This window comes from Dipodomys merriami, unplaced genomic scaffold, assembly GCF_024711535.1.
Source record: "Dipodomys merriami isolate MVZ:Mamm:240054 unplaced genomic scaffold, mDipMer1.0.p SCAF_9, whole genome shotgun sequence".
Classification (NCBI taxonomy): Eukaryota; Metazoa; Chordata; class Mammalia; order Rodentia; family Heteromyidae; genus Dipodomys; species Dipodomys merriami.
Window position 1 is genome coordinate 16,355,470 of NW_027206512.1, and position 23,502 is coordinate 16,378,971.

General features: G+C 40.0%; 1 protein-coding gene across 2 annotated transcripts in view; it reads left to right on the top strand.

Moving 5' to 3' along the window:
* Positions 1 to 15,375: 15,375 nt before the first annotated feature.
* The window catches only part of Prkg2 (protein kinase cGMP-dependent 2), a 116,059-nt gene continuing 107,932 nt past the window's right edge, over positions 15,376 to 23,502 (top strand). Inside the window, exon 1 of one of the 2 annotated variants that reach the window (XM_070012967.1) lies at positions 15,376 to 15,446. The gene's annotated coding sequence lies outside the window, so the exon portion shown is untranslated. The remainder of the gene's footprint in view (positions 15,447 to 23,502) is intronic. The other variant, XM_070012969.1, reaches the window with a different exon arrangement.

Here is a 23,502-nt window from a genome sequence, read left to right on the forward strand (position 1 = left end):
ATGAAGGCAAGCTTCAGGGAAGGTCCTAAAACTGGTAGATGGTAGTGGTGCCAACACTACCATCACCAAAGGAGAAAATTTAGGGCTACTGTGAAGGAGCAGAGCAAGTTGTGGAGGAGAAAAATCACAACTCTAAGACATTTTGAATGTGGGTGACTAGAAACCTTTTGAGAAGAAAATACCAGCATAGTGTGTACTAGTGAAACTCCCCAGGGAAAGGCAATTTCACAAACTAATTTTAAACTCATGTTTGTGATTCCTATTTAATATACTATGCATTGTTCTGCTAACCCCTTAGAAAATCTGCATTTTCTCCTTTGCCGCCTTTCTCAATTAATGGCAAAATAGCCCATCCATTTCACTAAGATCATCATCTCCAAGTCAACACCAATTCCTTTTTGTAGGCAGCCACATTCTAAAGGTCACTCAGAATATTCTTTCATCTTGTCTCCCCAGATGTATTTACTGTGTGACCCAGTACACCGTCCACTGTATACACATGTCCTTAGCCCTCCACAGCTAATTTCCTTCTCTGGATTCCTATAGTGGTTTCCTAATGGCTAATTCTGCTTCTAATCTTTTCCTCTGACCTTTCCTACTCACACAATTGCCAGAGCAATTTTTCTGTAATATAAGTTTGTTTCTATCACTTTGTTAACTTGGAAACATCAATAGTTTCTCAAGGCCAAAATAGTCATGTAGAAAGTAACCTTGTGGGTTTTTTTAAAATAAGTTTTTTATTTTGAAAATACCGTACAGAGGGGTTATAATCACATGAGCAAGGTAATGAGTACATTTCTTATCAAGCATTGCTGCCTCCTCCTTTGGTTTTCCCCTACCATCCCTTCTCTCCCATCTCTACAACTACATCCCCCCCACCCCCCGCTGCCTAAATTGTAAAGTTTGTTTTTCAACATAGCATCTCATTGTTGCAATGGGTCCATCTGTATCCCTATTTAAACAATTTGTTTTTTCCCTTCCATTCCCCAAATTATACCAACATCAAATACAGTGAAAACAGGGATTATAACGTGGGGAAGGGACATACAAAGCTACAAAAAATAATCACATGGTACCTCATAAATACCTTAGAAACAATACCACGGAAGAAAAAAACACCTGTGTCCTTATCTTAGAGATCATTTCGCTTAACATCATCTTATCTACCTTTTCTGCTTGTCTCAGATATATACTAGTTATTGCAAATAAGGGAAACCATGGGACCTATGTTTCTTTGGGCCTGGCTTACTTCACTTAATATAATTTTTTCCAAGTCTTTTCATTTCCTAACAAATGAGGCAACGTCATTCTTTCTGATGGAGGCATAGAATTCCATATATACCACATTTTCTTGATCCATTCATCTACTGAGGGGCATCTGGGTTGGTTCCAGATCTTAGCTATGGTAAATAATGCTGCAATAAACATAGTTGTGCTGGTAGCTTTAGTATGGTCTTGTTTGTGATCATTTGGGTAAATGCCCAAAAGTGGGATTGCTGAGTCATAGGGGAGCTCTATGTGAAGTCTTTTGAGGAACCTCCATTCTACTTTCCAAAGTGGTTGAACAAGTTTACACTCCCACCAACAGTGTAGTAGGGTTTCCTTTTGGCCACATCCCCTCCAGCATCTGTTGTCATTAGATTTCTTGATTCTAGCCATTCTAACTGGGGTGAGGTGGTATCTCAATGTTGTTTTGATTTGCATTTCTTTTATGGATAGAGATTTTGAGCATTTCTTCATGTGTCTATTAGCCATTCTTATTTCTTCTTCAGAGAAGTCTCTCCTTAAGACTTTAGTCCACTTATAAATGGAGCAGTTGTTTCTTTGAGGATTTGTTGTTGGGGGATTTAATTTTTTGAGTTCTAAGTATATTTTAGATATGAGACCCTTGTCTGTTGTATGGCTAGTGAAGATCTTCTCCCAACCTGCTGGCTTTCTATTGATTTTTTGCCATGCAGAAGCTCTGCAGCTTCATGCAATCCCATTTGTCCAAACTTTCATTGATTTGTTGCATTTCTGGGTCTTTATCAAGAAAATTTCAGCCTGTGCCAAGGAGAACTAGAGTTTCTCCTATTCCTTCCTGTAAAGTTTTCAGAGTATTCTTCGCAGCATTATTTACCATAGCTAAGATTTGGAACCAACCCAGATGCCCTTCAGTAGATGAATGGATCAAGAAAATGTGTGTGTGTGTGTGTGTGTGTGTGTGTGTGTGTGTGTGTGTGTGTAGTGGAATTCTATACTTCCATCAGAAAGAATGACATCACCCATTTGTAAGGAAATGGAAAGACTTGGGAAAAAATCACATTAAGTGAAGTAAGCCAGACCCAAAAAAAACATAGGTCCCATGGTTTCCCTCATTTGTAATAATTAGTATAGGTCTAGGATAATCTTAGCAGATGAGCAGAATAGCTCCATAGCTATGTACATATGATGATATAAGATGATGCTAAGCAAAATTAACTCTAAGACATGGACACAAGAGGTTTATCTTGGTTGTTGTTGTTCTCAATGTACTACATGATTTCTTTTTTCTTTTGTGTTTTTCCCCCTATGGTTTATCCTCTGTTGTCATTGTATTTGATTTTGGTACCCTGGGTATTGTATATACATTTATCTAAATTAGGGAAATGAAAGGGAACAACAAAATGGTGAGACAAAGGACAAAGGGGAGCCAATGTAACAGCGATACTCACAAGACAGTATGTTGGAAATAATATGTACAACTCGGGGGGAGGTTGGAGGGAGGAAAAGTGGAAGATTGAGGGTGAGTAACAAGTTTGACAAGAAATGTACTCAGTACCTTAATTATGTAACTGTCACCCCTCTGTACATCACCTTGACAATAAAATTTTGAAAAAAAATTATAATTCTGCAGATTCCTGAGGAACAAAAGAGCTATTCTTAATTTTTCTTAATTGTTTTTGCCAGTCCTGGGCCTTGGAACTGTCCCTGAGCTTCTTCAGCTCAAGGCTAGTGCTCTACCACTTGAGCCACTGCACCATTTCTAGCCTTTTCTGTGTATGTGGTACTGAGGAATTGAACCCAGGCTTCATGCATGCTAGGCAAGCACTCTACCACTAAGCCACCTTTCCAGTTCCTTTTCTTTAATTAAAAAAAAAAATGCTTCCTGGGTTCTTAATCTAAATTCAGCGAATTCTACATCTTCATGAACGGAGACACTCCACGGCATGTTTGGGCATCTCTGAATTATCTCTGGGCTTCCCGCTCACTGAAACGTTTATTTCCTGTGAATTGCTACTTTGTCTTGTTCTCACAAACTCACTCCTCTTTGTCTTGCGATTTACTCTATCCAAGTGTTTATGGTTTATTTCTTCTTGCAAGGTGTTGGCAAAGGAATAATATTTGAACAAAAGCTGTAGAATTCTGGTGTTTTCTAGTATTTTGCTACACTTTATCAAGATTGTTTGCTACTATGCAAGATTGTTTTAAGTCTTTTTGCTTTTGCATGTACGGTTTCCCCAACCTGTAATCTGTCTATCCATCTCCATCTCAAAAACACCATTAATTCTAATTACATAACCAACTCTGTGCTAGGAATTATATAGATTATATAGATATGTTCACTCATAACACTGAGTTAGGCTTAGAAAATAGCTGAGGTAAAACTGGTTAGAAATGAAAGAAGTCTGACCCAGGTCTTTTTGGACCACAGAATCACTCGGTGCTCCTCCTTCTTGGCTCACTGCTGAGATAGACATCTTTTTTCATATCTCATTCACACCAAATATTCTTTCTCTTCAAAGTTCCTCTAAACCTTATACATAGTTGTAATGCGATTCAGTCAGTGTTTTTTAAGTATGCATTTAGGGTGGTATCCCACTGAGTTCCACAGTACAAGAAATATGTTTTCTTTGTATCTGATTCAGTAAGGACAAATTAGGCACCAAATTAATACTTCTTGAATGGGCTGGTGCATGCAGAATAAATACATAATGAAAAGCAGAGTTGTATAACTTTCAGTTTTACTGTGTACTTCAGAAGATAGAGAAGTTCAAGAACAAAAGTCTGTTGGTTGAATGAATGTTTTTTGCTTGATTAATGAATCCTTAAAAGCACAATTACTGAAGAATGGAAGATCCTTTGTGGTACTCTCACCCTCTGTGTTTTACACTAATTACTTAATTAGTAATTTATTTATTTATTTATATTTTTGTGTCAGTAGTGGGGCAATTTCCCTTAGCATTTTTGTGCAAGGCTTGAATTTTACAGCTTGAGCTCCCCTTATGGCTTTTTGGTGGTTAATTGGAGATGAGTCTCATGGTCTTTCCTTCCTAGACTGGCTTTGAATTGTGATCCTCAGATCTCAGCTTTCTGAGTAGCTAGGCTTACAGGCGTGAGTCACCAACACCCAGCTGTATTTTACAATATTTTGAAGCAGAATCATAAAAGATCAAATGAAGACCCCTAAATTTGTCTAATTTATCTTAACCACTAGATTGTATATAATTAATTCAGCCTCAAGAGTTGAAGTCTAATTAACATCAAGGAAAATCAAATTAAAATGTTTATTTCAAATTATAAAAATTATTGATTTTTCACTTATTCTCATTTGGAAATTGAGGAAACTTATCACAGCTGGGTTATTTATTGATTTTCTTTCTTTCTTTTTTTGCAGTTGTTGGAGCACAGAGCTTTTGGAAACGAATTGAGTCACTGGTTGAAACTCAAGAGTATCATAGTGTTATCTATCTTTAGGTCTATCTGTAACATATGAAACAGTAGAGGGCTCACAATCCAGAGTAGTGGTTCTCAGAACTATAGTTCAAGGGTCCAGAGGGTGTTCCTAATAATTTTTAAGGCAGATTAGAATAGCTATCAGAGCAATACTCAGAACTTGCTTGAATGGAGTACTAATTCTCTATGTGATTTGTGTTATAATAATAGATTGACTAGAGACCTCAAGTATCCAAGTATCTTTTACTAAGCTAAACCTTAAAGGGATTTGAAAAACACTGCTCAATTCTTCTCTTCCCTATTTCTTTAAGTGGTTTCTTTTAATGTTAACATGCAATGGTTTTTAAAATGTTATCTTTCATGAGTACATACTTATTACTCTTAGCTTTAATTTTTGAATATAAATATTGATAGATATAACCCAAATAAACAAGAGTATGTCATGGTTCTCAATAATTTTAAGACTATAAAAGTCTTCTGAGACCAAAAATATGAGAACCGCTGAATTTGACAAATATGAACTCACTTGAAGTTTCAAAACCCAGGAACATTCCTGCAGGAGGTTTTGTCTCTGCTGGAGTACAGGCTGGGCACCGAGGTGGATGAGGAATCACTCACACACCTTAGGACATCTGCCTTCTTTCTTGTTTTATCCCTCTAACCTACTCCCTCTGCAAGAACACTTCTTCTGCTTCTCAGGAGTCTGAAACACAAGCTAGATATTTCATCTCTGACCTGAGGCCAAATTCCCATGTTTGTCTCTTCCAAACCCCTGCCAGTATCTATTTTCCAGCACCATGGGTCCTCAACTTGCCCTCAAAATCTGCTCAAGACGAGTGATTACAATCAGTGCCTGGACTATGTGCTAATTATAGAGCTTCTGAAATGTTCTCTCAATCAAGGACCCAGTTAGGCATAGGAGAAAAGTAAAATATCTCTTACGCATAGTTATAGAATTTCAAATAGAAACCTATAAAATGTTGACCTGCAAGATTTTCCCTTTCCTTAAATTGCTACCCCTCACTCCCTGAAAAAGCACCCATCTTTGGTCTTACAGCTAAGAAGTCTACTAACACTTATATAGCCATTTACAAAGTGTTTCTTGAGTACCCACTATGTGTGAGGTACACTTTGGGAAATGTTTGTAAGTAGCCATTCTAAAAGCTATCGTGTATATCATCTGATTCCTGACAAAGTCCCTAAACTTGGGCTCATAAAATGAGATAACGTGATACCAGGACAAACCATACATTTAAATTCTTGTTATATACCATTAACACAGACTCTCGTTTTAAATAACCCTGCACTGGACAATGGAGTTAGTATTTTATTCGAATCAAAAGTCTCCAAAGGGCAAGTAGATGTGTAAGTTGCAAAAACAAAAGCAGTAACAAATGGTTAGAAGGAAATAGACTATTGCACTGGCTAAGTTAATCTGTAGTTATCCCACTGATGAGATCATGACATGGCAATAAATAGTAGCATCTGGCAATATACTATGTCAGAGGACTGTAGTTATATTTCAGAGGTTTCCTCATGCAACATGGGGCTACACATGATTCACAGGTCCAGAGATGATTTAGGCCTTTCTGTCTTTGGGAAGATGGTTCTACCCTAAATTATGGAATCAAATAAGCTCACTCAATGGTACCTTGTTTACACAGAGTGAACAAAACCTGAAAAACAATTTGACCCCATGAAGGACTGAAACCAAACAGGATTCTCAATTACCCTTATTTCAAGGAAACATTACTGCTTACTGATTAAATAAAACCTTTGTGCTTAGATGACTATTTGGGAGGAAAAAAATCATTTCAGACAATCTGGTTTTGGGAAATGAGACAACTCCATATTTCCTATGAGATTCGAATGAATTTAGTTCATCTTCAATGGTTATGTGAAAAGATAAATGTAATATAGGTTTTTGTCATTTTAATACCAGGATGGGCAATCATAAGCTGCAGCTATATAGAATTATTATTCTCTAGAAGATCCAAGTGAAAAGCAAATCAAAGCACTCAAATTATTTTTATTCATCTTTCATTACTTTGGGGTGAAACTGTCATTGCTTCTAATATAAATTAGTATGTAATGACAGCATAAACAACAAACTTAAAGCAAAATGTGAACCACTGCTAAAAAAAAAAACAAAAACAGCTACATTACCCTAACTATTGTTAGGTAAGCATGGATGCTCTTTATAAATTTATAGCTAGGCATTCTATTTATAGAGCTTTTACTACATGCCATTTCTATTTGTTAGGACACATAGCATCTGGGAACTTGAATAGCTGATCTGTCTCTGGTTACTGCACACAAGTTGTGCCCATGGGATGGGATTATTCCCCAACATTCCAGAGCTATGCTGCATGCTGGCTGAGAGATTTAGGCTGTTCAAAAGTTTTAAATGAGCCAGTAGCTGGTTGCTCATGCCTGTAATCCTAACTACTCAGGAAGCTGAGATCTGAGGATCATGGTTCAAAGCCAGCCTGGCAGGAAAGTCTGTGAGACTCTTATCTCTAATTAACCACCAGAAAACTTGGAATGGCACTGTGGCTCAAGTGGTAGAGCACTTGCCTTGAGCTGAGCTGAAGAGCTGAGGGACAGTGCCCAGGCCCACAGTTCAAGCCTCATGTCTGACCAAAAAGAAAAAGTTTTAAATGAGTTAGTTGAATAGGGATAGCATCTGTGTGTGTGTGTGTGTGTGTGTGTGTGTGTGTGTGTGTGTGTGTGTGTGTGTGTGTGTGTTCTGGGGCTTGAACTCAGGGTCCAGGTGCTGTCTATGAGCTTTTCTGCTCAAGGTTAGCATGCTACCACTTGAGCCACAACTCCACTTCAAGCTTTTTGCTGGTTAATTGGAGATAAGAGTCTCACAGACTTTTCTGCCCAGGCTGGCTTCAAACCACAATCCTCAAATCTCAGTCTGCTAAGTAGCTAGGATTACAAGTGTGAGACACCTGTACCTGAAACTTGAATTTTTTTTAATATCATTTTTAATTTTACTTAATATATGGTTTTATTTTGAGGGAGCATTTAAAAGAAACCTTATGGGTATTCACTGAGTAATTACTATGAAGGAAAGCTGTGTGAAACGCTACAATTCAGTCCTAGATCTGGTATGCAAAGATTTGATTATAAAATTCCTAATGAAACTGACATAAATAAAGGTTCTACTCAATTCTAACATCCAGCATCTATATTGCACATAGGAGAATACCACAGTTTTTTATCTTCTAATCTTCAAGATGATCTGTTCTTTATATATAATTGATATATACTATACAATTGATTGTAGGATTTATGTATACATTTAAATTATAATTGAAAAAACTTTGTAGTTGCATATAAATTATTTCTTTTATTTCCTGAATTAAATATTAATTATATATACCTAAACATGTGATGTTTATGTGTACACTCACATATACACATTTGCTTGCTATGGCATAATGTATATGAAGTTAAGGCAAATAATTCAACTCATAACAATTACTATTGTTTTTGGTCTGTGAAGAGTCAGTTCAGCTACAATAAGTAAGAATAAAATGAAGGTTTGAAGAACGATGAAAAGTTTACCATTCTATTAAAGTACAGAGAAAGATACTGTGACATCTATAGATATATTGATATCTACAGATCTATTTCAGACTTACAGAAGTGAATATACCAGTGAATTGTACATATTTTAACTTGAGTAAATACAATTAGATGGTTCTGTAAAATGGCATTAACAGTCTAATCTGCTAACAAAAACACGGAATCTAAGTTTACAACAGAAGGAGAGTGAAGCATATATCTACCTTGTTCCACTAAGGCCTGTGGTCTAAGAAAGAAATGGTGAGAAATGTGTTTCCTCCAGGATAGGTTTTTTTTTCTTTTTTGTTTTGACTATTGTAGCATATAGAATGGAGCAAAGTACCAAAAGAGTAGGACAATGGACTCCATTACATGCTGAACTATTAAGAACTGAGTTAAGACAGGAACAAATAGAGGATGAAGGAACCTGTGGTTTCTGTAAAGTCACAAACTCATGAAGGGAAACAGTAAATGAGTTTCAAGGATAAAGGTTGTAATTATACGTGTTCCCTAGAAAGTAGAATGTATAGAGTCAGAGCTCACATGCTAAGCCTTTAATCAGGGTGTTACTCTAGGGCAACAGGAATGAGTGTTAAGGGAAATGAGAGAGAAAAGGAGGAAAAAACCTAACAGATTCAAGGTGGTGCATTACCAATCTGTCCACAGTTTCTCTAGACAGCAAAGCTGGTTGCTGAGTCATGCTAGAGCAGCCAGAGGTACAAAACCATCGCATCTTTGAACAGCTCCTGGGTGGGCAGGAAGGGCTAACAATTTGTCTGTTGTCTTCCTCCTGGCTCCTGGCTCTCAGTGGTCAAGGTCAGCTCCACAAAGCATTAACTCCACTGTATTTCTGAGTTATGTTTGGGTCCCTCCAGGGAGCAGTTTGGGAAGCCTCTGTGTGTTTGGTCCGGTCAGTGTAGGAGCTGGGAACTAGTGAAGCTCCCTCTACTGCAGATATTGTAGAGGTTGTGCTGGTCTATATGCAAGTGTTTATAACAATACAGAGAGCATAAGCCATGGTGACAGAGAAGCCTTGAAGCACATAGCTGACCTGGGGTACATAGGCACTATAATAACCAGTAATTGTAGTGGAAATTTCATATGTGAATATGAATGAAACTGACTGAGATGGATGCTATTGGATACAAGAAGAGATGAAGTCCTAGGGGTCACAGTGTTGAATGGGTCTTTCCTGTCACTTTGAGACAGCACTGAATGTATAACACTGTGAGCACATATTGTGAACCTGATATGTAGGTAGTAAATACTGGCTATATTATTTAATGAGCAACATAACTGTAATAACAAGCACACACTGTTTAGGAAAGTGCATGTAGCTCAAACCAGAAAATTAAATTTATTTAAACTTTTGTGCTGTATAGTAAAATTTACTATTTCTTGAGACCTTCTCTGACATTGATTGCCAAACAATTGTGTTTATTCCAGAAAGAAAATCAAGCACATGTTCTATAAATTCTGTAAAACTTCAAGGACATATGTATTTTTTTTTCTGGTATAAGTACTGGCTGTGTATCATCAGGATTGGAAAGAATGTGAACCTTGTCCTCCAGCTGTTTACAGTCCCTCAGTGAAAGACAAGATATGCCAATCGAGAATCATAATAATACAAAGTAGAAAGTGACAGATACAATAACAGGGCTGAGATAAAGTGCAATGCTGGGGGAATTCGAAAGAAAAACCAGGCTTCTAGAAGTGAGGGTTGAAGCAAGGAAAAGAGGATGGGTGGTGGTAGTTAAGGACAGAGTCCTGTGAAAATTAAACTGGGTGGTAGCAGAGGGAGAGAGGAGGACATTCAAGACAAACATGAGCAAGACACTGGTCCATTCAAAATGGGGACATTCAAAATGGGAGCCTCTATGAATCTCTGGCTGCTGCCTTGAAACTGGGAAGTTGCCTGAATGTGCCAGGCCAATGAGTCTCAGTTTCCTTCCCACCAGGGATTACTGAGGGGCATTTGGCAAATGAGAGGTCACTGTCCCCTTGAAAAGAGCAAAATGGAATGGAGAATAATCCCAGTGCTGGGAACTGAGGATGGTATGATATTAGTTAAGGGGCATAGACATGAAGACGAGTAGGGATTTCTTTCAAGTCTCTGTTATCTTGGTAAGAAGGTTCTTAAAACAAAGAAAATAGATAGTATATATTAGAGAGTCTAATTTTATTGTTCTGGAGATAGAAGTATACAGCAAAGTCCTTGTTCTAAAGGCTGTACAGAAGATGGACAAGTTTACAAGTCTTAATAACTTGGAGAAACATCTAACTTTGGGACCACAGAGAGGCAACCACTCTCCTGCATAATCAGTGGACTTCAAGGAAGAAATGAATAGTATTGAAGTGAAAGAAGGAATTGTAGTCTGTGGGAGGTTCAATAACATGAAGACTGTGGCAAAATTAATCCTCCCAGCTTCATAACCCAGTCTGGTGATGCTGCAACTCACATACAGAAGTACCAACGGTTTAGGATTTGGCAAAGTCAATCAGAAAGGACATAGTGGCTTAAGCCTCTAGCCTTAGAAGTTGAAATGACTACTCATGAGGTTAATGTGGTAAGACAAGTAAGTCTGAAAACAAGGGAACAAATAAAGGAAGAAAGGAGAGAAGATCTAGCGGCAGTGAGGAAACCGCCTGGGCCACCAGGATGCTGAATTTCGTCTCTCTCAAGTCCTATGAAAGCTGCTCAAACCTAGAAGGAAACTCGCCTTGAGCCTGCAGATCTAGGAGCTACATTTCACTTTCTGTGAGTCTGTGGTTGGTCTGATGAGAGCCGGTTGTATGCAATGGTTCTCTAATCTCCTGTGCAGAAAGTCACCCCACAAAAATAGAATTGACATTGAATGAGCTTGAATGGGAATTGGCAATCTTGGGGCTTCTAAGGGTTGAGTTAGCATGGAAGCCCTATTAGATTCTGTTTCCAGGTCAGCCTCATCGAGGCAGATTTTTTTAGGAATAAAAGAAAAGTAGGCAAGCTAATTGCCAGTGACTCCCGCCTGTAATGCCAACTCCTTAAGAGGCTGACATCGAAGGATCACAGTTCAAAGTCAGCAGGAAAGTGTGAGAGACTGTATCTCCAATTAATCACCAAAAAGCCAAAAGTAGAGCCGAAAATGACTCAAGTGGTAGAGCTCTAGCCTTGATCACAAAAGCTCAGGACAGCATCCAGGCCCTGAGATCAAGCCCCAGGACCAACACACACACACACACACACACACACACACACACACACACACACACACACACACACACACACACACACACACACACACACACACGTCATCAAGATAGACATGGAGCTGCCTGGATACTTTTTTTTTGGTGTGTGTGTGGGGGGGTCCGGTCGTGGGGCCTGAACTCTGGGCCTGGGAGCTGTCCCTCAGCTCTTCAGCTCAAGGCTAGCACTCTACCACTTGAGCCACAGTGCCAATTCCGGATTTTATTCTTTTTGCTTATGTGGTGCTGAGGACTCGAACCCAGGGCCTCAGGCATGCAAGGCAAGCGCTCTGAGCCACCTTCCCAGCCCCCTGGATACTTTTTTAATTGTATATAAACTAAAGAGAAGATGGGCCATTTATCTTCCTCATCTCTGTAAACTACTTCTGAACTTTGGCATCATGAGGATGCCAGTCTTTGATAACAAGGTTTCATAAGATGCCAAGACACACAGTAGAGAGTATATCCAATTGGAGGTTTACTGATGAATATATGCCTTCTGGATCCAGTAGCTTACAGAAACACTGAAGAGGGTGCTTGAATCTCTAGCTGGAAGACGGAGGGTGGCTGTAGTCCTCAGTTAAAAATAAACAAAGTAGATTATGACTTCAATGTCGCTTGAGGGCAGAAACAGTCAAGCTTTTAGGCTCTGGAATGACTTAGTTTAGCTCTGCAACTTATTACCATTGAAAACTGCATCATGTTATATAAGGCTTTGGGCTTGCTGTCTGAGGTTCACTTGCCTCTATTATTGGCAAACAAATGGTAAATGAGAAGTGGAAATCAGCCTTTATCATGTGGCACAGCTTTCTCTCATGTGTGCAACATCCCTTCTGCCTGTGATGTCTTCTTTTCACTTCCTGTCTGACTCTCACTCAGCTCAGGTTTAACTGCCATATTTTCCTAGGAAAGGTGTTCTGAACCTCTGAAACAGACTAAATTTCCTACCCAACATCCACTGCCACCTTCTTTCTTTTGTTCAGTATTCATTTTTCAAAGAAGACATTCCTGAAGATCTCATGAGCAGTTCTTGAAGAGTGCTAGCCAACCTATCATGACAATCTTCCCCACTCCCAGCAATTAGGGATGAACGTGTGTGACTTGGTTTTGACTATTGACAGACAAAAAACGCTCACGAGAAACTTCAGAGGACTTACCCACCCTTGAAAAGAGACACTCTGCTAACCTTGGGAATGCGCAGGATTGCTTAATTGGAGCTGTTCCAACTATTCTGAAACCATGGACAGAGCAGCTTCTAGTTCATAGCTGGCTTTCTCGGGATGGCTGGAAATAGTGGGAACAGTCCAGAGCCCTTCCTGATATTGCTGAGCTGCTGAATCTACCAGCTTGCACCTTCTGACCTTCGGACTTTTTGGCCATATGAAACAGTAAATTCCTTATCATTTCAGACATTTTCAATAGAGGTAATTATTAACAGTAGTCTTTGATGATGACCCCAAGTTTTCTTCTCTCATATTTGCCTTCATAGTATTCATCACCAATGGCATTATTCTGTGTTTTTTTAATGTCTGCTTTTCCATTTGGATTGTAGCCTCTAAATTAAGAGATGACAAGGTTTTTTTTTTCTTCTTCTTCTTGAATTCCTGGTTTTTGCACTGGCCTTAAGTTGGAGGAGCTGTGGAAGGTCCTCTGTTAAAAGACTGAATAAAGAATTCAGTAATGGTTATGACGCTTCCAGGCCCTCTCCCTTCCCCCTCCTGCTCTTCTTCCCTGTTCAGCATGGTTGAGCTCATAATTCAAGATTGCTAGGAGAGAGCTGAAGTTGTCTCTCAAATTCTGACTCTAGGTAATAGCCTGTCCCCCATCAGTGGCTTTTAAGCTTTTACCTCAGTGAGCAAGAAGAAAGTATATGTAACGTATGTGACCTAGGGCGAACATATCTGAATTTAACAGTAACAAAAGATTTATAAAACAGTCTTACTCTTCCTATGTGCAACAACTCTACTATTTTATTCTACTCTGACATTAAAAATTGTTTTGACACAATAAGTCAAGATTATCACCCTTTAGTTAGCAAGCCACAGTTCAAAACAACCTAGACTGTAAGGACTTTGAAAATTCTCCACTTTCCTCCATTTTGTTGTCAAATTCTTGACAAAAACTCTGCCCAGGGGCTGGGAAGTTGGCTCAGTGGTAGAGCGCTTGCCTTGCATGCATGAGGCCCTGGGTTCGATTCCTCAGCACCACATAAGCAAAAAGAAAAAAGCCGGAAGTGGTGCTGTGGCTCAAGTGGTAGAGCGCTAGCCTTGAGCTGAAGAGCTGAGGGATAGCGCCCAGGCCCAGAGTTCAGGCCCCACGACCGGACCAAAAAACAAAAACAAAAACAAAAAAAACTCGGCCCATGTATTACAGCAATTTAGCAATGATTTAATTCTTTTCCCTTTTCCTGTGGAATTCTGTTTGCACATCCCCCTCCCCACACCAATCACCTGCAGTTAGGCTCCACTGGAGGTAAGCATGAAACGTACAAGTGTAGGCTTAAGCTCATGGAAAAAAGTACTTAAGCATATTTTTTTCCCTCCAGTCTCACACAAAAGCAAACAGGACTATATTCTTCCCCCTCTGAAACTTAATGGCTCCTTTGAGCACATTTACACGGGCCTCATTCTATGCATGTATGCATGCAATGGCATAGGCTGCTGTTTCAGGAGCCAGCTTGCTATCCTGTGGTTGAAACCCCTAAGGGAGTGGGGCTCTAATATTTCTCTGGATACATACACAGTGAAGAACAGGCCCTCACTGTACTTCTTCGTCCTTCACACAGAAACTGCCCTTGTCCTTGCTGGATTTGCCAGAGAAGTTCCTCCATGGGGAGGAGGCAAGCAGAGAAGCCACACCAAGATCTCACAAATCCAGAAAGCACAGTTAATAATGTGGTGCATATATATATATATATATATATATATATATATATATATCCTAATTCATGCCTCTAGAAGAAAACATGTAATCAAAAGGAAACAAGAGAGCATTAAATTACCTGCACGAGTGATCAAAAAACTCTCTATGCACTGGGGGAGATATAACCTCTGTCCCTTGAAACTCTTGCATTGAAGTTATAGCTCCAGAGTCCAGGGAGAGCTAAGAGCAAAGAGCGTGTCCCCAAGAAGCGTCGAGGTCACATGTCTCTCCCAGAAAGGCAAGGCTGTGACAGGAATGCATGTGCCTGTCTGCACTCTGGGAAAGGAGGTGGGAGAAGCTGTAGTTGAAACAGGCTAGAGGACTGAGGTTATGGAGAAATGGGGGAGAGGGAGGAAAGGGAATGATAACCCCCCCCCCGTCCCACACGTTTGAAATAAGAATTCTCATCACATTTGGAAGAATAAAGGCCCTTAGAAGGACGATGGGATGGCTTTACTGAAGTTGCCCGACTCTGGAGGGTGGGCGGGGGGGGGGGGGGGCGGTAAACTACACCGCGGCTGGCTCTGGCCCACCGGTGTGTGGTGTGTTGGGAGTAAAGGTTTGGGCTGCTGTAGGTGCGCGCGCCAGTGACCCCACCTTTATGGAAGCTGCTGGCTCTTCCGTGCAATAGCCCCGCTGACCTCACTCCTCCATCCCCACTCTTCTGTCCCTCCTCTCCCCCCCCCCTTCCCCACTTCCCTCCTTCCCACCTCCTCCCTTCCTGCGCGCCTCCTCGGCGGCACCGGCGGGTGGAGGAGTAAGGCGGCAGCACCCACTCCGCCAGCAGCTCCTGCCCGCAGCGCGCTCGCTCGCCGCGTCCCCGGCTCACACGCAGCGCCCGCAGCCTGGGGCCCTCCTCGCCGCGCACGGTGCGCACGGCCCGGGCTGGCCCAGCGGACCCCGTGGGGCTCAGCGCGCCACCAGCAGCCGGGGAGGGGGGGCGGCGTGGGAGAAGGACATCGAGACGTTGGGGCGGTCGCACGGAGGTGACAAGCTGCGCACCTGGAAAGTTACCCGGCTGGCTGGTGAGGTTGGCGGGAGGAGGGAATTGGGGGATCCGGGGTGCGAGGGGAGGGACAGGATCGGGAGAGGGGGGCGCTCCCTGGGGGTGCGGGCTGTATGTGTGTGCATTGCGCGCGGAGCTCCTCGGGTCCACACCCAGCTTGGTGCCTGGCTTGTACTGTGTGTGTGTGTGTGTGTGTGTGTGTGTGTATAACGTTCACTCGGTGTGGTATGGTTGCTTGTGTGCAGCAGCTCAGATTGGACCTGACTGTGGCCGCGAAGGCCTGGGCTGCTGCTGGGTCCGAGGCTCCAAGGTGCTGTCGAGGTGTGCGCATCTCCAAGGCTTAGCGTCTCCAAGGTCTGGTGCAGCTGCGAGGAGACAGCTGTCGGACAAGGACTTTTACAAGTCCTTGTAAACTTGCATGGGTGTCCTGTGTCACTCCGGGCAGCGCCAGGCGCTTCCACATCTCGGTATTGTCCTGATGATGACACGAGGAAACAAATGAAAGCAAGAAAGCAGCCACGTTGGGGACGGGAGAAAAAGCAAGCAATGGGTTCAAGCACACAAGTGTGAAAACTAAAGTGTGAAAAAACAAACAAACAGCACGGCCCTTGAGGCCAGGGCCAAGAATACAACGAAAGGATGCAGGTAACGCTATTAGGGGGAAGATGGCGCTGGGACAGACGCCTTGGTTTCATGATCTTCATCATACCGCCCAGGGATACTTTATTTTATTTTTCTTAAAGAAAGAGCGCGGCATACACCTGCTCCCTGCCACACCCCCATACACACAGTTCCTTAGAGACTGTTCCTTTTTTTTTGCAAGTTTCTATTTAACTCTGGGAGAAGGCGATCTTCCCACATGCTACACAGCAGCTGTTGCCAGTTCAGTTTTGCGAGTGGGGGGGGGAGGGAGAGAGGAGGGGGGGGAGAGGCTATGAGCGGATTTGGTGGAGAATTCACTTGGGGAAATCAAGAACTTCTCTTCTCCATTGCAATACAGGATAACCCAAAAGAAGCAGCATACAGAGATAGTACTCAGTATCTTCCTCTTTTACTTGGAATTCTGAGTGAGCTCCAGTTCTCATATATCCCTATCAATAGAGGTTAATGAGAATTCACCTCGCCGCAAAGGCCCGGTGGCCTGGATTGTTGCCCAGGTTCTATGATCCGATATTGTCTTCTTTTCCTGTAGACTGTTTTCCAACCCTCATTAGTTTATTATCTTGTTTTTTTTTTTTTTTTTTACCAAACTCTCATGGCCATTGTTGTAAAAGTCATTTGCTCTGTGATCATGGTATATCACCCTGAAGTCCCTACACTTAGCCCTGGCCCTTTCTGTGGTATTTGGTAACTGAGTTTCTGTCCTAACCCTTCTCTTTTACAAAGGGCTAAATTCAGTGCTTTCCCTTCTAAGCTCATCTCCTTGGACATGTTTGGGATTCGATGTGCAGCCTGGCTCACCTCTTGAAACTCATCTCCATGGCTTGCTTCCTACTCAGTTTTCTTATATGAACAATTATTGGTTTCTATTTCTTCACCACCACCACCACCACTACCACCACCACCATCTTCTCCTCCTCCCCTTCCTCCTCCTCCTTTCTGACAGTCCCGGGGCTTGAACTCAAGGTTTGGGCACTAGCCCAGAGTTATTTTGTTCAAGGCTAAGTGCTCTACTACTTGAGCCACAGCACCACTACCAAATTTTTGGGAGTTTATTGGACACCAGAATATCAAGTGCTCTACTTCCTGGGGCTAGCTGAAACCACAAGCCTCGGATCTCAGCCTGCTTATTAATAGCTAGAATTCCAGGAATGAGTCACTGACTCTTCCTCTTCTTATGACAAGTGTCTAGGGTCCTCAGTTTTACATCCACATATGTATTGATTACTATTAGATATTTTATTGTCTCCCTTTCTTTTAATTTTCTTCTTTCTCCTTCATTTCTTCCCGCTTCCTCAATTCCCTTACTTAAAGTTTCTCCCACAGGCTCCCGTGAAATTAGCATGTCCAAAATTAAATTAGCAACTCATCTCTCAGAACTGCTTTTTATTTTGGTTACTGACATCGCCCCTTACCTAACCACTAAAATATAAGCTCAAAAGTCTATATTTTCTTTCTTTCCACCACCACTCAAATTCTATCAGCTATAATCTCCTGGCTATATAATCTCCATGCCTATATTTCTGTGTTTCCTTGTTTATCTGTTAACGTAGCACCTAGAAATAAATGAATATTGAATGGTACTAAATTTGGCAGTGAAATATAGAATGCGTGTCATTCATAAAATCTACTGTGAACATTTTTTTTCTGAAGGAAGGCATTTCCAACATAGCCTTGGGAATAGTTTAAATGTTGGTACAATAAACTCACATGATTTCTGGTTAAGAAAAAAATGTTACTCTCCAAACCAAGAAGCTATGGACAGAGAAAACAAGCAGAATTTCACAACGGAGCCTTATGCTAATAGTCACAAGGCCCAGATGCTTTTAATTGTAGTGTTGATATGGAAGCTAACTGTTTCTCACAGAAAACTGTGTGATTTGCTTTAGGGAGCAGAAGGACCTCCTATATTCAATAAATTATTTTCTAAAGGAACTAGGACATACAGCTGATGATAAGACCAAATTGAGATATCCATATATATGTATATATCAGTTTTATATACATTTAGAGTTTGATCTTAAAAAGCCTATATAATTCACTCTTCTATTTCTTTTGAACTGAAACCACTTATATCATAAAAGGATCTATCTGCTTTTCATGGTTTATTGAATGAAAGGAAATTATAGTTACCTATAGCCATAACTTATGAAATCTTCTCTGATAATATTTTTTCTCATTACTATGGAGATGGGCTATTTTTTCTCTAGTTGAAAATGTTCAGGTTATTAGAATAGAGTTGGGATGGTATTAGTCTGAATCTTGTATGTATCACATCTTACTTGTATCTCTGCAACACCTCTTACTTTGTCTTACTTCCTCTAAACTCTTTTCACCCCATTCCATATTTGTTCCCAAGAAAATAAATTTCATCTTTCTAAAGGACAGATATGACCATAGAACTTAAAAATCTGTCTTGCATTTACATCCATTTGCTATTCGTGGCATATCCTTCAGTATCTTACTCCAGTTCCTTACTGTTTTAGCTTCATTACTCATCACTTTCTTTCCACCCAGTTTTCATTTTATCCTGCTTTCTAAACATGCAACCAATTTTTACATCCATTTCTTAGTACATGATTCTTTTTTAATTAATAGACTTTCCATTTCACAGTAATCTTATATTTACAGAAAATCTAGCTGAAAAGTACAGTTTCTCCTATATATCCCTCTCCAATAGAGTCTCTTTAGCCTTCTTCCAAGAGTGTGATACTTTAGGTACAATTGGTGATCAAATATTGATCTATTATGGTTGAATTGAGTTTAGCCTGAGCATCAAAGTCTGAGAAACTCTTATTGCCAATAAACTATGTAAAAAAAAAACAAAACTGTAAGTGTGGTAGAATACTAGCCTTAAGCAAAAAAGCTCAGGACAGTGCCCATGCCCTGGGTTCAATCCTCTGGATTGGCACAAAAACCAAAAACAAAGAACAACAAAAAAGAGCTCATTGTTTATGTCTTGTGTGAGTATTTCCTGGTCTAGACAGTAGTAGATAATGAGGCATCTCCATCATCTTACATTCCACTGGTTCAGTCTTCTCTCCTTCTCCCAAAGTCCTAGCAACCACGGATATTTTTCTAGTATTTTCAAGTTTTGTATTTTCCAGAATGCCATATTCATTCATTCATTCTCTATGTACATGTTTTCCATACTGGCTTCTTTCATATAGTAATACGCATTTGCAGTTCCTCCATTTCATGTGATTATTTTTTATTATTGAATACTATTTTATTACATGGATAGATGACAGTTTACTAACCCCTGGGAGGACCTGGTTGCTTTCTAATTTCAGCAATCATGAATAACACTGAAGGCTCTGTCTTCCAAAGGTGCTATATCCTTTTATGTGCCTGCCAATCAAATGAGAGTTCCTGGTGTTCCATGTCTTTGCCAGCTTTTGGTGTTATCTGTGTTTTGGATTGGAGTCACTCTAATCTGTGTCTAATGGTATCAAGACAGTGGTTTCCTATTTGAAATTTCCTAATAACATATAATTGCAAGCATCTTTTCACATGCTTATTTGCCACCTGGGAATCTTTGGAATGGTGTCTGCTCATCTCCTTTGCCTTTTTTTTTTCCATGACAAAAATATATATACTTGTGAAGCCAAGCACCCAGTGGCTCACAGCTGTAATCCTAGCTACTTAGGAGGCTGAAATCTGAGGATCATGGTTGAAAGCCAGACTGGGCAGGAAAGTCTCTGCGAGATTCTTATCTCCAATGTTATAACCACCAAAAAGGAGCTTTCACTCAAGCAGTAGAGCATTAGCCTTGAGCAAAGAGAAGTTCTAGGACAGTACCCAGACTCTGAGTTCAAGCCCTAGGATTGGCATACAAAATAATATTGTTGTGTTAAGAATTCCTCTTTATTAACTTTGCATTTTATTATGTCGATATTAACTATTTTCTCCTAGTTAATTACATCTTACTTTATTTTCTTCCTTTGTAGAGAAGATTTAAATTTCAATGAAGTTTCAATAATCAGTTTTTCCTCCCATAAATCGTGTTTATTTAGTCTTTTATCTCAAAAGGTTAAGATCATCTGGATATTTTTTTCTGTCTTATAGGAGTTTTATAGGTTTTTTAAAAAAAATCATATATTTAGGTCTGTAATCTACTTGGGAATTATTTTTTAGCAAAAGACACAAGATCCTATCTAGTTTTTATTTTATTTTAATTTTTGTTTAAAGGGCGAAAGATTTCCCCATTGACTTGCCTTTGCATCTTCGTTAAGGGTTAGTTAAGTACATTACCTGCATCTGCTTCTGTGCTTTCTTTTCTGTTCCATTGATCTACTTGTCTATTCTTTCACCAGAGCCTTCATGGTCCTTTTGCTTTTCACAGCATCTGGATGATTGTAACTTTGTAGTAAGTTGGGAAGTGTCAGTTCTCTGAAGATGTTCTCCTATAATTTTATATTGATTTAGTTTGTGTTTTTGAACAACTTTTTTTTCTACTAATACATTACTTTTTTGGGTACATAACATTAACAGCAAAAACAATAGTAACATTTCATATGTATTGAACAAAGTGCTATATACCAGGTGCTCTGAGAAATCTTACCATGGTCTATTTGGTTAACATTCTGAGAATTCTAAGTGGTAGGAGACATTATTTTGTCTATCTATCCATCTATAATGTGCACAATTATTTTTATGTAATTACTTGTCTATCCATCTAACCCCCTCTATCTCTTATCTACTATCTATCTACTATAGCATCTATCTACTTAGTTAGCTCTTCCACCACAGACACTGCCCAGTAGTTGGCCTGAAGGGGCATATAAACAACAGGGCAATGCTTGGACAGGGAGACTGCCTTTGTGGCTTTATACCAGGTAGTATGCTAAAGATCACTGCTGAGTTTTTTGTTGTGTTATATCAAATCTATTGGCTCTATAACTCTTCCATTTCCCATATTTGCAGATACAAATACATGAGTGTATGTCTGTGTTTATGCCTGTGTAAGTATATTTACATCAGACTCCATATGAGTATACAGAGAGAAACAGATATCATCTAGATCATGTCCAAGTTTTTGGTTTCAAATTATTTTAGGACTTCAGGAAAAAGAGAAAACAAAGCCCAGTGTCTCCCATATTGACTGCCAGGTGTGACCTGGCATGAAGCAGCCCTTCTACTTCCACTCTTCTGTTTATCATTTGGGTGGATGACATTTCTTGAGTAATCAAATGTAATAGTAAAAAATATAATATTAGCTGGGTGGCAGTGGCTCACGCCTGTAATCCTAGCTACTCAGGAGGCTGAGATCTGAGGATCGTGTTTCAAAGCCAGCCGGGGCAGGAAAGGCCGTGAGACTCTTAACTCCAATAAAAAACATTAGAAAACTGGAAGTGGCACTGTGGCCCAAGCAGTAGAGCGCTAGCCTTGAGCTGAAGAGCACAGGGACAGCGTCCAAGCCCAGAGTTCGAGCCCCATGACCAACCTTCCCCTTCCTTCTCTACTCTTCTTTTCTATCTGCCTTCCCCTCCCCTCTCTCCTTTCCTCTCATACTTCTCTTCTCTCTAGTCCCCTGTACTCTCCTCTCCATTTCTTCCCTTCTCCTTTCTACCTCTTCCATCCCTGGCTCCAAAAGTTCATTATCTCCTCAGTGAACTCTGCTGATTTTCCTGCTCTATTGGGTGAGCCTTTTAGGTGTAAGGATTTCACTGTAAAGTGTGAAAACAAATAGGGATTACATGAGGGAATCACCAGGCTCAAGGAGGTCTTGCACTTCTGAATTGGCTTTGCATTATTCATAATGCTTTTTTTTTAAAAAATCAGTCTTTCAGTGGAGTTTGTTTCAGAATGCTGCAGCGTGATTTTCTTTTTTTGTGATCCTGGGGTTTTGAACTCAGAACCTCATAATTATATCTCTAGCCTGTTTTGCTTTAGTTTGTTTTCATATGCTCTCATGCTTTTGACCAGTTGGCTTCATACCATGATTCCCCACACCTCCACTTCCTGTAACTAGGATTACAGGCATGTAACACCACCCTTAACTTATTTTTTGAGATAGAGTCTAGCTAACTTTCCTCCCATAAATATGTAATATGATCTTCTTAATTCTGCCTCTTGATTAGCTGGAATTATAAGTGAGTCATCACTCCAATCCCATGATTTATTTACTTAATGAAAGTTACAGTCCAGGTAGAGTAAGGTCTCTGCCTCTCCCAAGAGAATATTTGTATTTATAGACCTCTTGTCTGGAAGGCATCTACTACTCCACACTTCGGCCTATCTAGGAATAATCTATAGTCTATACTACTAAAAGAGCTACTATTTAGCTGGTGCAAACTGCATGCCAGACATTTTAGAGGGTACTTCACAAATATAATCTTCATAATAACCATATAAGATGGATATAAGTACATCAACTTCCTAGATTAAAAAAAAAAGCTAAATCAGGGAGACCAAGTAATTTGCTGACTGGTGCGGGAGAGCAGATTATTTTCAAGTCCTGATTCCATTGCTAATGTTAAATTTGTGCCTTTATCTCTAAAGTCATTTGTTGTTACATCATGTGCTGCACTCTACATGTAAGAATTATTTTAATAACCTGTATAGCTACAATGATAAAACAGCATCCTGTGGTTCAATTCTCATTGTGGCTAGCAATCCATACTTGACAAATAGCTTCCCTTAGTGACTGATACAAGCAAACAGAAGGCATCTAATTAGGTTTTCTGAAGCCAGTGGCTTGAAACCTTGGCTTCGGGGACAACAGAATCTCAACAGTTAAACTAAAAAATCCAACAGCTAAAAACTGAAGACAACTAAACTAAGAAATCAGACTAGTAGTGAGCACGTCACAGCTTAGTCATCTTCAATTAGTGATTTAAAAAATGAGTTTGTTACTCTCTTTCCACCCATCTCTAAAATTCTAAAGAACACGAAAACTTTGTACTATTTCTTAACTGACTTCATTAAAACCAGAAAATAGGTGGCATTTTGGTGTACTTATATCGTCTACATAATTGTGCTTTTGGGTTGTAAAATATTGGATAGGCACTGCATTTTTTTTCTTGTCATTCACAGAACAAAATTTCCATGTTCAAGGTGCTAGAAATGTTCTCACTGTCAAGTTCTCCTGCAAATCCGTGAAAGGATATGTCCGGATATAGTACATGACACGTAGTTAGATCTCAGTAAACAACTGTTCTATGAATAAAGGATGAGTTGTTAGTATAATATTAAATTTAAATGTGTTTCTGCTTGCTTTTGTTCTTTATAAGGTAGTTCCTTTCTCCTCCTACCCCTCTGTGGCTTAAAAATGCTTCTCTATGAACTAAGTATCCTGTCTAGAAATTAGCTTAGTGTTTCATGTTAAAAATTTGTGCATATGTTAATTTAGATACTTACGGGAGCATCTTCGTATGACTAATTTAGAATCTCATTCAAGTTAATTCTCAAAC